Raw genomic sequence first — 12,439 nt, forward strand, 5'->3', positions numbered from 1 at the left:
TCTTTTGTCTTTCTCTTGCACAACAACATGGGCAACTCCATCAAGAAACAAGAGTTAGAAGGTTATGAGGTTGCAAAGATACAAAAATTTGAATTCTCAGAGCTTGAGGAAAGACATGTAGGAGAGATTGCATTCAAGGCTACGTTGGGGTGGCATGAAAGATGGAGAACTTTGTCCAGTGACTCCCATCTCTTGTTAGTCAAAAGAAACCCTGTGTTATGGAACCCCTTGTAGTGCAGTTGTGGTGGTGTGGGGAGAGAGGGTGAGAGTGGAGAGATGTCCAGAAGGGCCCTGCCAAGGCAGGCCGCTTCTTGTGTGGGCCTAGACAGCGACTTCCTTGTGGAGCTGTCAATGTCCACGCAGCACGGGGATGAGGTATAGTTTGGGCTGAGAGGCTCTGCGGTGGTATAGAGGAGAGGAGGTTCAGCCTGGGAGGAGGGGGCATGGATGCTGGAGAAGTGGCCAGCGCTGTCCCTGACTGGCTGCCAATTGTTCAGTGAGTGACAGGAGTCTATGAAAACTAAACCTTACATTTATTTCAAACTTCTAATGTAATGATTACTAGCTCTATAAGTGAACTAAATAGATCAGAGCAAGCCTCCCCTTTGCAGTTTTTCTCATCACAGCAGGAGAAATTAATGAGCATTATTAATAGGACCTCAGACTCAAGTGGGAACAAGGGTTCTGGTTATCAATGAGCAGGGCAGCTGTCTTGAATTGGTAAAAGTGAGTACAACTGAGATAGAATAGAAGAAGAATCAAATGGGACTCAGCACTGCAGGATTGCACAGAGGAGTAGTCATGCGTAGTGGTTGTGAACTAGGAACTGCCCTATGAATCAGAAAACCTGACATCTAGGTCTACTTTTATCCTCAGTTAGCAGCCTGTAGTCAGGCTGCTTTAGCTTCCTTAGTCCCATTGTCCTTTTACAAATCTGACAAATATTCTATGAAACAGAGATGGGGAATCTGATGTGGAGGCCTACTTTGAAATATATTTTTTTGAGACATAAAACTGTCTTCAACTAAGATTAAAATTAGGTGAAGCTTAGAATAGTGCCCTTGATTTTGGGAATGAGGCCAAAGCAAGTTTTTAGAATAGCACAAGGAAATAATTAGAATCTTGTCTCAAGGTAGGAATTTACAGGACAAATGTTGTAACAGTTTGGTTTTGTGAACAAGAATTTTGGCCACATTAGCCCACACTGTGGTAGAGTTTAATGACTGTTCAGGGCTTTTTTGTTTTAAAAACTTCATTTTGAAGGTAAGGAGAAGTTTACATTTTTTAAAGGAAAATAGACTACAATATCACAATAGAATCCTTGGACCTTATTTTTGTTTTTTTCTACTGCCTTTTATTGGTTCTGATACTGGTAAAGCAGAACAACATTTTAAAAAATGAGATTGTCATTTATATTATTTGAAAATTAATAAAATTAATAATTGTTCCTCATCCTTCATTGTATTTTTACTTCATCTTTAGAAGTCCTATGTCTTTTTTTTTTTTTTTGGTGTGTGTGTGTGTGTGTGTGTGTGTGTGTGTGTGTGTGTGTGTGGTACTGGGATGGAACCCAGGGACATTCTACCTCTGGATACACCTCCATCCTTCTATCTTATTTTGAAACAGAGTCTCACTGAGTTGCAAAGGGTCTCATTAAGTAGTAGCTGAGGCTGTCCTAGAACTGTTATCCTCCTTTCTCCGCCTCCCTAATGCTGAGATTACAAGCATGCGCCATCACATCTGGCTAGAAGTCCTGTTTTATAAATGAAGTAGAAAATTTTTCTAAAAATGAAAATTCATATGAAAAATCATAAATAATTGAGTTACTAAGGATGCACCAAAATATTAAATTGGATGTCAATATTAGCTATTTAATATAATTACATTATTAAATGAATTAATATTAAATGATAACAGTATCATGAAATAATTTGAAATGAACCTTTATAGATCACTTGTGACCCATGATGTTCTCTCTTTCACTGAAACTTAACTTACATCGAATTATCAACAAGAGTCATCTTTGTGTTAGTTCATGATGTCATCTCCTACCGGTTCATAGAGCTCTCTTTCTATGTCTTCCTCTTTTCTATGTTTTACAACTCTCATTATTGGATTGCTTTTGCTTCCACATGCTTTTGAGATGTTTCCACTGTGAAAACAATTAAATTCTTGTCTGTCCACTGCTGGATCTTTTCTTCTTTCTTTCTTTCTTTCTTTCTTTCTTTCTTTCTTTCTTTCTTTCTTCTTCCTTCCTTCCTTCCTTCCTTCCTTCCTTCCTTCCTTCCTTCCTTCCTTCCTTCCTTCCTTCCTTTCTTTCTCTTCTTTCTTTCTTTCTTTCTTTCTTTCTTTCTTTCTTTCTTTCTTTCTTTCTTTCTCTTTCTTTTTGCAGTAGCAGGATAAAATCTAGGGGCATTCTACCTCTGAGCTAAACCCTAGCCCTATTATTTATTCTTTATTTTGTAACAGGGTCTCACTGAGTTGCAAAGGGCCTAAGTAAATGAGGTTGTCTGCAAACCACGATCCTCCTGTCTCAGCCTCCCAAATGCTGGGATTACAATCCTACTACCATGCCGGCTTCCTTCTCTTTTTTCCCCCTTTCCTTCTTCTATATCTCTTTTTTCTCTTGTCCTCATCCTCGATTCTTCTCCCTTCTCTACTACCTCACCCGCTGATCAAGTACTTTTGAGAAAATGGTACCTACCAGGTTTTAAGCACTGTGCTAAATTCTTGTGAAAGTGAACATCCTAAAAAGACTGGGCTCTGCTCTCCTGTGTGTTATCATCTGGTGAAGACAGACATTCTAGAAAGACACAGTCACCTGTCACCACTTCCACTATTTACTCCAATCCATTGCAATTGGCATGAAACTCTAAGCCATCAGTAATCTTAGCTTCAAAAGCTATGAAACATTTTTAATGTTTTTTTCTTTTCTTTTTTCTTTTCTTTTCTTTTTTTTTTTTTACATTTTATTCTTCCAGAAACTTTTCCTCTGGGGTTATATCTATTTTTTTTTTTTTTTTTTGGCAGCACTGGGGATGGAATCCAGGGGCATTCTACCTCTGAGCTACACCCCCAGCCCTATTTTTAATTCTTTATTTTGAAACAGGGTCTCACTGAGTTGCAGAGGGCCTCACTAAGTAGCTGAGGCTGGCCGCGAACCTGCGTAATCCTTCTGTCTCAGCCTCCCAAATGCTAGGATTATAAGCGTGTGCCACCAGGCCCGGCTATGTCTATTCCTCACTGGTTTACTTAGTCTATTTTTTCTCATTAGGCTCTTTGGGCTCCTTTTCCTACACCCATCAGTGCAGTGAGTTTCATTTCATAGTATTCTATCCTCAGATTTTTTTGTATTTTTTTTTTCTTCTCTGATTCTTTTTTTTTTTTTTTTTTGGTGGTACTGGGGGTGGAACCCAGAGGCTTTCTACCTCCGGGCTATACTACCAGACCTTTTTATATTTTATTTGGAAACAGGGTCTCACTAAGTTGCTGAAAGCCTCACTACGTAGCTGAGGCTGGCCTCGAACCTGTGCGATCCTCCTGTCTTAGCCTCCCAAGCGCGAGGATTACAAGCATGTGCCACCATGCCCAGCTCTTCTCTGATTCTTAAGGCAAACTACCAACTTGCCTGCACCCAGCTACTATCTCTGCATTGGCAACTACATTTCAATTGCCAGGTGGATGTTCTAGTCTGTGTCAAATTCAACAGGACCTAAATCAAATTTAGCATCTCTAAATCTGGTTCCTTTTCATTTGTTTGCTGTCTTATATTGGAAAACACCATACATAATTGCCTAATTTAGGTTGCTTTATAAAAGAGCAAGATTTTCAAGAAAGATCTGCCTAAGTATGATCTGAATTGAGTTGTTTATTTTATCAGTACTGAATTTGAGCCCAGAGACATTCTACCTCTAAGCTACACTCCCAGCCCTATTTTTTATTCTTTATTTTGAAGCGGGGAACTCATCAAGTTGTGGAGGGCCTTGCTAAGTAGCTGAGGCTGGCCACAAACCTGATTCTCCTGTCTCAGCCTCCCAAGTACTGGGATTACAAGCATGTGCCACCATGCCTGGCATGAGTTGAGATTTAAGTGACAAGGAGACAATCTCATAAACATTTGTGGACAGTATTCTATGCAGAGAAAACAGAAATTACAAAGTCCCAGTGGTAGGGAACCAATTGTAAGTTCTCAAAAGAGGAAACAGATCACTGTGGCTGGATGGTAGTGGACAGGGGAAAGTAAAACCAATGGGTTAAGAAATAAGCAGAGGTCACATCACCAAGAGAGTAGATTGTGAAGATTTAATTTTATTTTAATTGACATGTGATCCACATTGGGATTCTTCAGCCAGGAGGTGACATTTAATTTATACTTTGCAAGATCATTTCTACTTTATAAATAACAAACTGTGGAAGAGAAAGTGTGAAAACATGGTTTTCGGGGAGGAGGCTGTTTGGTAAGTAACACAGGCAAAAGATGGCGAAGACTTGAAAAAGGATGGTACTGGGGACTGGAGAGAAGAAAAGTCAGGAAGGATATAGTTTGGAGGTAGCATCAATAAGACTCCATATATGTATATGTGTATATGTATATAGAGAGACAGAGACATCAACGATTACACCGAGGTTTTTTGTTCTTTGTGGTACTGGGGATTGAATCCAGGGGGTTCTACATCTGAGTTACACCCCAGCCCCATTTTATTTTGAAACAGGGTCTTGCTAAATTACTGTACACTGGCCTTAAATCTCAATCCCCCTGTTTTAGTTTCCCCATGGTTATAGGTATGTGCCACTGTGCCTGTATGTATGCTTTTGGCAGCATCAGCTATGAAAGCATTTTATTAAGATGTTCAAGACTGGGGATGAAGCTGGGCGTGGTGGCGCACGCGTGTAATCCCAGCAGGAGGCTGAGACGTGAGGACTGTGGTTCGCAGTCAGCCTCAGCTACTTAGTGAGGCCCTCCGTAACTTAGTGAGACCTTGTTTCAAAATAAAGAATTTAAAAATAGGGCAGGGAGTGTACCTAGGAGCTCGAATGCCCCTGTGTTCCATCCCCAGACCTGCAAAAAAAAAAAAAAAAAAAAAAAAGATTGGGGATGGAAAAGAGGCCGTTTTTGAAGAGTCAATGGGAGAGAGAGTTCAATTTTGATTATGTTAAGCTTGAAGTACCTCTTGGGTCCCCAAAGGAGAAAAATAGGCAGTTGGATGCTTAAGTCTGAACTTTGGCAGTGAAGTCAGGGCTGGAGACATACACATGGGAGTCAGTAACAACTAGATGGTCTCTGAAGCCCCAGGATGAGTAACATGTCTATCAAGTGACTGTAGAGAGGAACAGAGACAAGAGGGCTGAGGATAAAGTCCTGAGTTACTGTAATGTTCGGTGTCAGGCAGGAGAGAAGTGAGTGTACTAGTGTCAACAGTGAGGCGAAGACCAGGAGAGTGTAGTGCCACTGAATCTGGGAAAGGAGATTGCTTTACTAAAGAATAAATCAGCTGAGAGTTCAAGTAAATAGAGGCAGGGAAGAGACTCTAGAATAGGAATTGTCAGTAGTCTTGATGAGAACAGTTTTAGAATGAAGGTGGTATAAGCTTTGGGAGTGAGCACTTCAGTTTGCCCCAACAAATTTTACTTCTTGTATCATTCTTACTAAGTTTTAAAATGAAGCCACACAGGGTGACCTATAATTTTAGTACTTGGGAGGCTGAGACAGAAGAATCTCAGGTTCAAGGTCAGCCTTAGCAACTTGGCAATAAAAAATAAATAAAAAATAAACTCTGGCCGGGCGTGGTGGCGCACGCTTGTAATCCCCGCACTTGGGAGGCGGAGACAGGAGGATCGCACAGGTTCCAAGCCAGCTATGCTGGCTTAAGAGACCCTGTTTCCAAATAAAAACATAAAAAAAAATAGGTCTGGGAGTGTAGCCTGGAGGTAGAAGGGCTTCCAGGAACCCCAGTACCACCAAAACAAAAACAAAAACAAACAAACAAAAAACCCAAACAAACAAACAAAAAACTAAACTGAGGGTACAGCTCAAAGGTAGAATGCCTTTGGGTTCAATTACCAGTACCAAGTAAATAAATAAATAAATAAATAAATAAATAAATAAATAAATAAAAATGTTTGAAACTGACTGTACCAGCTGGAGATGAGCTCAGTGGTTGTACTCTTGTTAAGCACATATAGGCTCGGGGTTTGAGCTAGGGGTTGTACTCTTGTTAAGCACATATAGGCTCGGGGTTTGATCCCCAGCACTGCTAAAGCAAATAAGCAAGCAAACAACAACAACAGAACACCCCGACAAACCAATGTAAACTAAAAATGATTGTATGGGCACTGCTGTGGTCTTTTATCATAGCTAATAATAATCAGTATTTTTGAGAGGTTATTTGAAATAATAGTGTATATAAAGGCATAGAAACCTACAAGAAAATATGGTGTGAGCTTTCAAGAACTGGCACTGGTTGGACATGGCCAGAATGTACAGGGTGAGGGAGAGAAGGAAGGTAGAAGAAGATAAAAAAGGGTGAACTTGGGCAGGTAGATAGGGCAGTTTGAAAAGAGCAGAGGTACCATTCTCAGGTAGATGGGGTCAAAGGTGAAGACGAAGTTGTACAGGTAGATGGGGTGAATCACAAAGGATGAAGCGGAAAGGTAGAACAGATATGACTAGCACCTTGTGTCGGGCGTGGTGGCACATGCTTGTAATACTTGGGAGGCTGAGACAGGAGGATCATGGTTTGTGACCAGCCTCAGCTACTTAGTGAGGCCCTTTGCAACTCAGTGAGACCCAGCTTCAAAATAAAGACTAAAACATAGGACTGTGGGTACAGCTGGGAGGTAGAGTGCCCTTGGGTTTCATCCCCAGTACTATACACACACAAACAAAGCACCTTGTATAATAAACTATACTTTGTGTGCTATGCTGTGGATGGTGGGGCTATTTGATGCTTACATGCAAATCATGTTATTTCTGAAGCATAATCTTGGCAGAATTAAGGAGAACAAATTAGCTAAAAACAAAGTGTTAGGAGAAATATGAAGGGGGTCACATAAGGACACTATCAGTGTGTCTAGAGAGGGAGTAAAGAGTTGTGAGAATGGACTTCCGGGAAGATGGCGACTGAGAAAAGCGGGGCTTAAGAGCCCTGCTAACAACCAATCTCCATTACCACAAAACCAGCGCCTTTCATAGCCAGAAAACACCATCACCAGAAAAACAAAAAAACCACCAGGCTCCAGAGAGAAAGCGGACTGAGAACAGAGCTCAGGGCCACAGAGGAGACACACGCGCCCGTGGACGCGGCAGCAGCGCCATACTGCCGGCGGCAGCGGCGAACTCATTGGACGGCTACAGCAAGCCGAGGTGAGCCGCTGCGGTACAGCCAGGCGGGATCTTTCGGTGCAGAGAGGATTTAAAGCTCCCAGTGGCTGAGCTCAGCACACGCTGCAGGGATTCAGAGTGGAAATCAAAACCAGAGAAGAAAAAATACGCCAGCCTCATGGCCGAGGGCGTGGCAGAGGCGCCATATTGCCACCGGCGGCGACAGCAGCAGTGAATTCGCCGAATCCAGTACAGCTACATCTGCGCACTCAAGAACAGTGAGTCAAATTGCGGGCCAAAGAGGAGAAATCCCAGTACTGTACCTCACTGAGGTACAGTGAGGCACCTCACTGTACCCAGTGAGGGAGTGGTGGTGGCAGAGATATCACACCATAGGAGAACGTGCAACCTGGCACCCCCCATAGTTTAAAGCAGCCTCTATTGACTCCCTGGGTCGGAGACTCTGTGATAAAACCCAGTAAAGGAGTAGTGGGGTCTGAGATACTACTGACTCGAGATCCAGAACACCTTAAGTGAAGTCATAGTGACCCAAGGGAAGAACCCAGAGAAGGCACAAACATCCGAAATCATGGGAAAGAGGAATAATACTGGAGCAATGAATGCCGCCCACAACCCCACAACATCAGAACCCGATACAACAGAAAATCAGAGATTTCTAGAAGATCAAATCAGGAAAATAACTGTAGAAATAATAGAGGTGCTCGAAAAGAACTCAGAGAGAGCCAAAAAGAGATAAAGGATGCAATTAATGAAGTAAAGGCCTCAATTCAAAGCACAAACAACCGATTAGACCACATGGAGAACAGAATCTCGCTCTTAGAAGATGAGCAATCCAAAAATGAACGCATAGTTTCTAATCTAGAAAAAAATATCCAACAGCAGGAATCTGACATTGAAGAAATATGGGCCCATCTTAAGAGAGCTAACCTAAGAATAATTGGAATAGAGGAGGGAAAAGAAAGTGAAACCAAAGGGATCAACAATCTCTTCAAGGAAGTAATAGCAGAAAATTTTCCAAACATAGAGCAAGAGGTTGATACACAGGTCCAGGAAACTTATAGAACTCCCTTTAGACAGGATCGGAGAAGAGGATCCCCACGCCACATAATTGTCAAAATGACCAATGTGGAAGCCAAGCAGAGAATCTTAAAGGCAACAAAAGCAAAGGGCCAAGTGACATTCAGAGGCAAACCAATTAGAATCACTCCAGACTTCCCAAACCAAGTCATGAGAGCCAGAAGGGCTTGGAGTAACATATTCCAAACTCTGAAAGAAAACAACTTCCAGCCAAAAATTTCCTATCCAGCAAAACTTTCTATCAAATTAGATGGAGAAATAAGAAGCTTCCATGACAAACAGAAACTGAAGGAATTTATGTCTTCAAAACCAGCGCTAGAGAAAATACTCAAAGAGATTAACTACAAAGAAGAAATAGGTAACACTCACCAGAACCAGAGAAACAAGATTTTCCATCCAACAGACAACTAAGATTGGTTATCTGTGGAGATTCATTATTTATGGAGTTTGTATATTCTTCTGTTGCCTGTGCCATTGAAATCATATCCAAGAAATCACTGCCAATTTCAATGTTGTGAGGTTTTATGACCCAGATTTTCTTCTAAAAGTTTATAGTCTTAAGATTTATATTTAGGTCTTTTATCTATTTTGAGTTAATACTTGTATGTGGGATTAGGTAAGGGTCCAATTTTATTCTTTTCCATGTAATTATTATTTTTCAACAATATTTAGTTAAAAGAATATTATTTCCACCACCAAATGTTCGTGGAAACCTTGTCAAAAATAACTTGACAATATAGGGAAGAATTTAGCTCTAGGCTTGTATTTAACTTCAATGGTTTATATATCTGCCATTAGAACAGTACTACACTGTTTCAATTATTGTAGCTTTATATGGTTTGAAATCAGAAAATATATATCTGCTAGCTTTGTTCTTCTTCAAGATCGTTTTGGGTATCTAGAATTCATATTCCATATTAGGATAGATTTTTTTCTGAAAAATAAATATATAAATATATGATAGTTTCACCAAAAAACAGAAAAAAATATGCTCTGGTAAGAAAGAAAGCAAAAAGAAATATTGAAATGTTATCTTTAAATCATCAAAAGCTTGGCATCAGACAAATGAAACTGTTATGTGAGATTATCATTTTTAACTTTGGATAAATTGCTATAATACAAGATGGCAACCACTAAGCCAAGCATGGGAGGGAGGGATGGGGAGAGAATGGGGTGGGGATCGGGTGGGGGCTGACTGGGCGATGTGTGCATGTATGTCTACAAAAGTTTGTATCCCACTATGATGTATGAATACAGTGCACCAATAAAATAAAAAAAAAAAGAGTTGTGAGAATGAAGATTGAATTAAATGAACTGAATATAATGTAGAAGGGGTTATTGAAATAGTGCTGTTTTCAGCCCATCTTTCCTTGGTTCAACTCTTACTTTATGAAGGCCTACCTAACTGTACTACTCTACAGTCTCACTTTACCAAGTACTATATAGCATAGATATTTTTATTTCATGTTATCTTGGCTTTTCATGTCTTCTTATTTAACTGGAAATATTAAATTATTTTGGAAGAATGTGTGAGATCAATCTAAATTTGTGTAACTTCCCAGGAAAAATCCTAAAAGTTAGCTAAGTTAGCTGTTGTTCAACACACACACACACACACACACACACACACACACACACACGATGCCTTGATATCAGCATAGTTTACCATTTAATTTTCTAAAATAAAGCTTAAGAACAAGAATTTAAGGGCTTAGTCAAGATTTGTTACATATCTTAACACCAGTTCTTCTGAAATATATAGTGTAGTCAAAGACTCAAGGAAGAATTTCTTATCTTTGGGAAATACCATTAAAATTCTTTTTTAGCAACCTAACAACTTTTTTCAGCTTGGAATTACTCACAAATGGACACAAGTTTCCTTATTTTTAAATGTTTCATCTCTGATACTTTTGAGTCTAGAACACAAAAGCCCTCACGGCTCGGCTCAAATATGACAGTTCCACAGTGTGCTTTTTCTATGATCACCTAGGAATGATAGGCCAAGTGTAATTGCTTAATGTTACATATAGTTCATTAACAAAGTCATTGTCAATTGTGGGTTTAAACTGAGGATTATAGCTGGGCGTGGTGGCACCCTTGTAATCCTCGTGCTTGGGAGGCGGAGACAGGAGGATCACGCAGGTTCGAAGCCAGCCTTGCTGGCTTAAGAGACCCTGTTTCCAAATAAAATATAAAATAGGTCTGGGAGTGTAGCCCGGAGGTAGAAGGGTTCCATCCTCAGTACCACCAAAAAATAAAAAAAATTGAGGATTATAATTTCACTGTTTAAAAGACTCCTTTTGGCCTATAATCCTTGACTTGCTAATAAAAGGATGAAGGCTTTGTGGTACCACTGAAGTGTCTGGAGAAATGACGAACTGAAGAGAATTCCAGAGTAGAATCGTCATAAGTATATGTTTCACTTAACATGTTTCCCATTGTCTACAGATCCAGCCATTAACACATCCATAACCTAAAAATTGAAGCCATATGTTCTAAGAGCAAATGCCATCCAGTTGCCTACAGGGAGATTGAGTATGTAGTTCTGTGGTAGAGCACTTGCCTGGCATGCACGAGGCCTTGGTTCCATCCCCAGGAAATGAAAAAAATAAAATAAAAAGAAAGCCAGTAGCAAACCTTCTTTCTACATATTTTAAAGACCTTTAGTGACACTTTGAAATAAATCTCCTGGATAAATTACATTGCTGGAACTCTTTTATTTTGCCAACTTTGAAAAGAAGGGTTGTTAGGCCTGAGGGTGCAGCTCAGGAGCTTGCTTAGTATGTGTAAGGCCTGGAGTTTGATCCCAGTACTTGGGGAAAAAAAGGAAATATAGTTGCTAATAAAAGTCAGGATCTCCGCTTCTCCACTGTGTCACAAATACACATTTGCTAAGCAAACATTAAACGACTAATAAATTCCATTACATGTGGATTTTTATATAGTAATATAAAAGACATATAAAAGTGAATGGCACAGTGGCTGAATAGTTAATAGCTATTCAGGGATGTGAAGATTTAAAGAGTGCTTTCCATAACTAATGTCAATACTATTGAATGAAGTCTCATGCTAACAGGGACTCTTGCCCTCAAAAACACATTAGAATTTTTTTTTTTTTTTTTTTTGTGGTACTGGGGATGGAAGCCAGGGGCTTTTCTACCTCCAGGCTATACTCCCAGACCTATTTTATACTTTATTTGGAAACAGGGTCTCACTAAGCTGCGGAGGGCTTCACTAAGTAGCTGAGGCTGGCAGAGAACCTAGACCCTCCTGTCTCAGCCTCCCAAGCACTGGAATTATAATCATGCGCCATTATACCCGGCTTAGAAAAAAAAAATTTTAACTTGATACATTTGCAAATCCTAAGACTTTGGAGTAGGAGTTTATCTAACCACTATCCTAGGTTTATTTAATAAACTAGGTCATAACCAATATTAAAACATGCAGTAGACACTTAATAAATATTTAGATTGATTTCTGAATGACAAATGCCATTTTAAAATACCCACTTTTAAATTTCTTATCGTGTGTGAAAAAATGATTGTGATTATGTTAATGAAAATAATCCTTATGTGAAAGATGCATGTCAAAATACTGTTCTTAACAATAACAAATTTAAAAAATACTGTTCATCCACATTGCTTTTGATTTGTCTTTGAGTGTTCCTACTGTATAAAATGTATTTCTAGTCCCAAATCAATAGTCATGGAGCTTTTGCTGAGCAAGGCAGCAAAAAAAAAAAAAAAAAAAAAGAGTTACCTGAAATACATAGAACAGATGAGGCTATATAGTGATATAGACACTGTCCTGCTTCAGTTCTCAAACTGTAAACATGCATTTTTTAATGGTCTTTTTAGTGTCATGTTTTTGTTGGTGTTTTAGCTACTAAAGAGGCCCCAAGCAGAGTGCTAAAGTGCTAACTAATGTTCCTAGGTGCAAGAGTAACGTGTTTTATGAGAAAATAAAGGTGTCAGATAAGCTTCATTTAGGCGTGAGTTCAATGCTAATAAATCAACAGTG

The 12,439-nt window shown here is 39.6% G+C and overlaps 1 protein-coding gene across 1 annotated transcript in view; it reads right to left on the reverse strand.

Moving 5' to 3' along the window:
• Positions 1-12,439, reverse strand: part of DNAJC10 (DnaJ heat shock protein family (Hsp40) member C10) — a gene marked incomplete at both ends in the record, with an annotated part of 130,674 nt that overhangs the window by 27,724 nt on the left and 90,511 nt on the right. The gene's annotated exons all lie outside the window — the stretch shown is intronic.

This window comes from Muscardinus avellanarius, assembly GCF_963383645.1.
Source record: "Muscardinus avellanarius genome assembly, chromosome: 2".
In the NCBI taxonomy this organism is placed as follows: Eukaryota; Metazoa; Chordata; class Mammalia; order Rodentia; family Gliridae; genus Muscardinus; species Muscardinus avellanarius.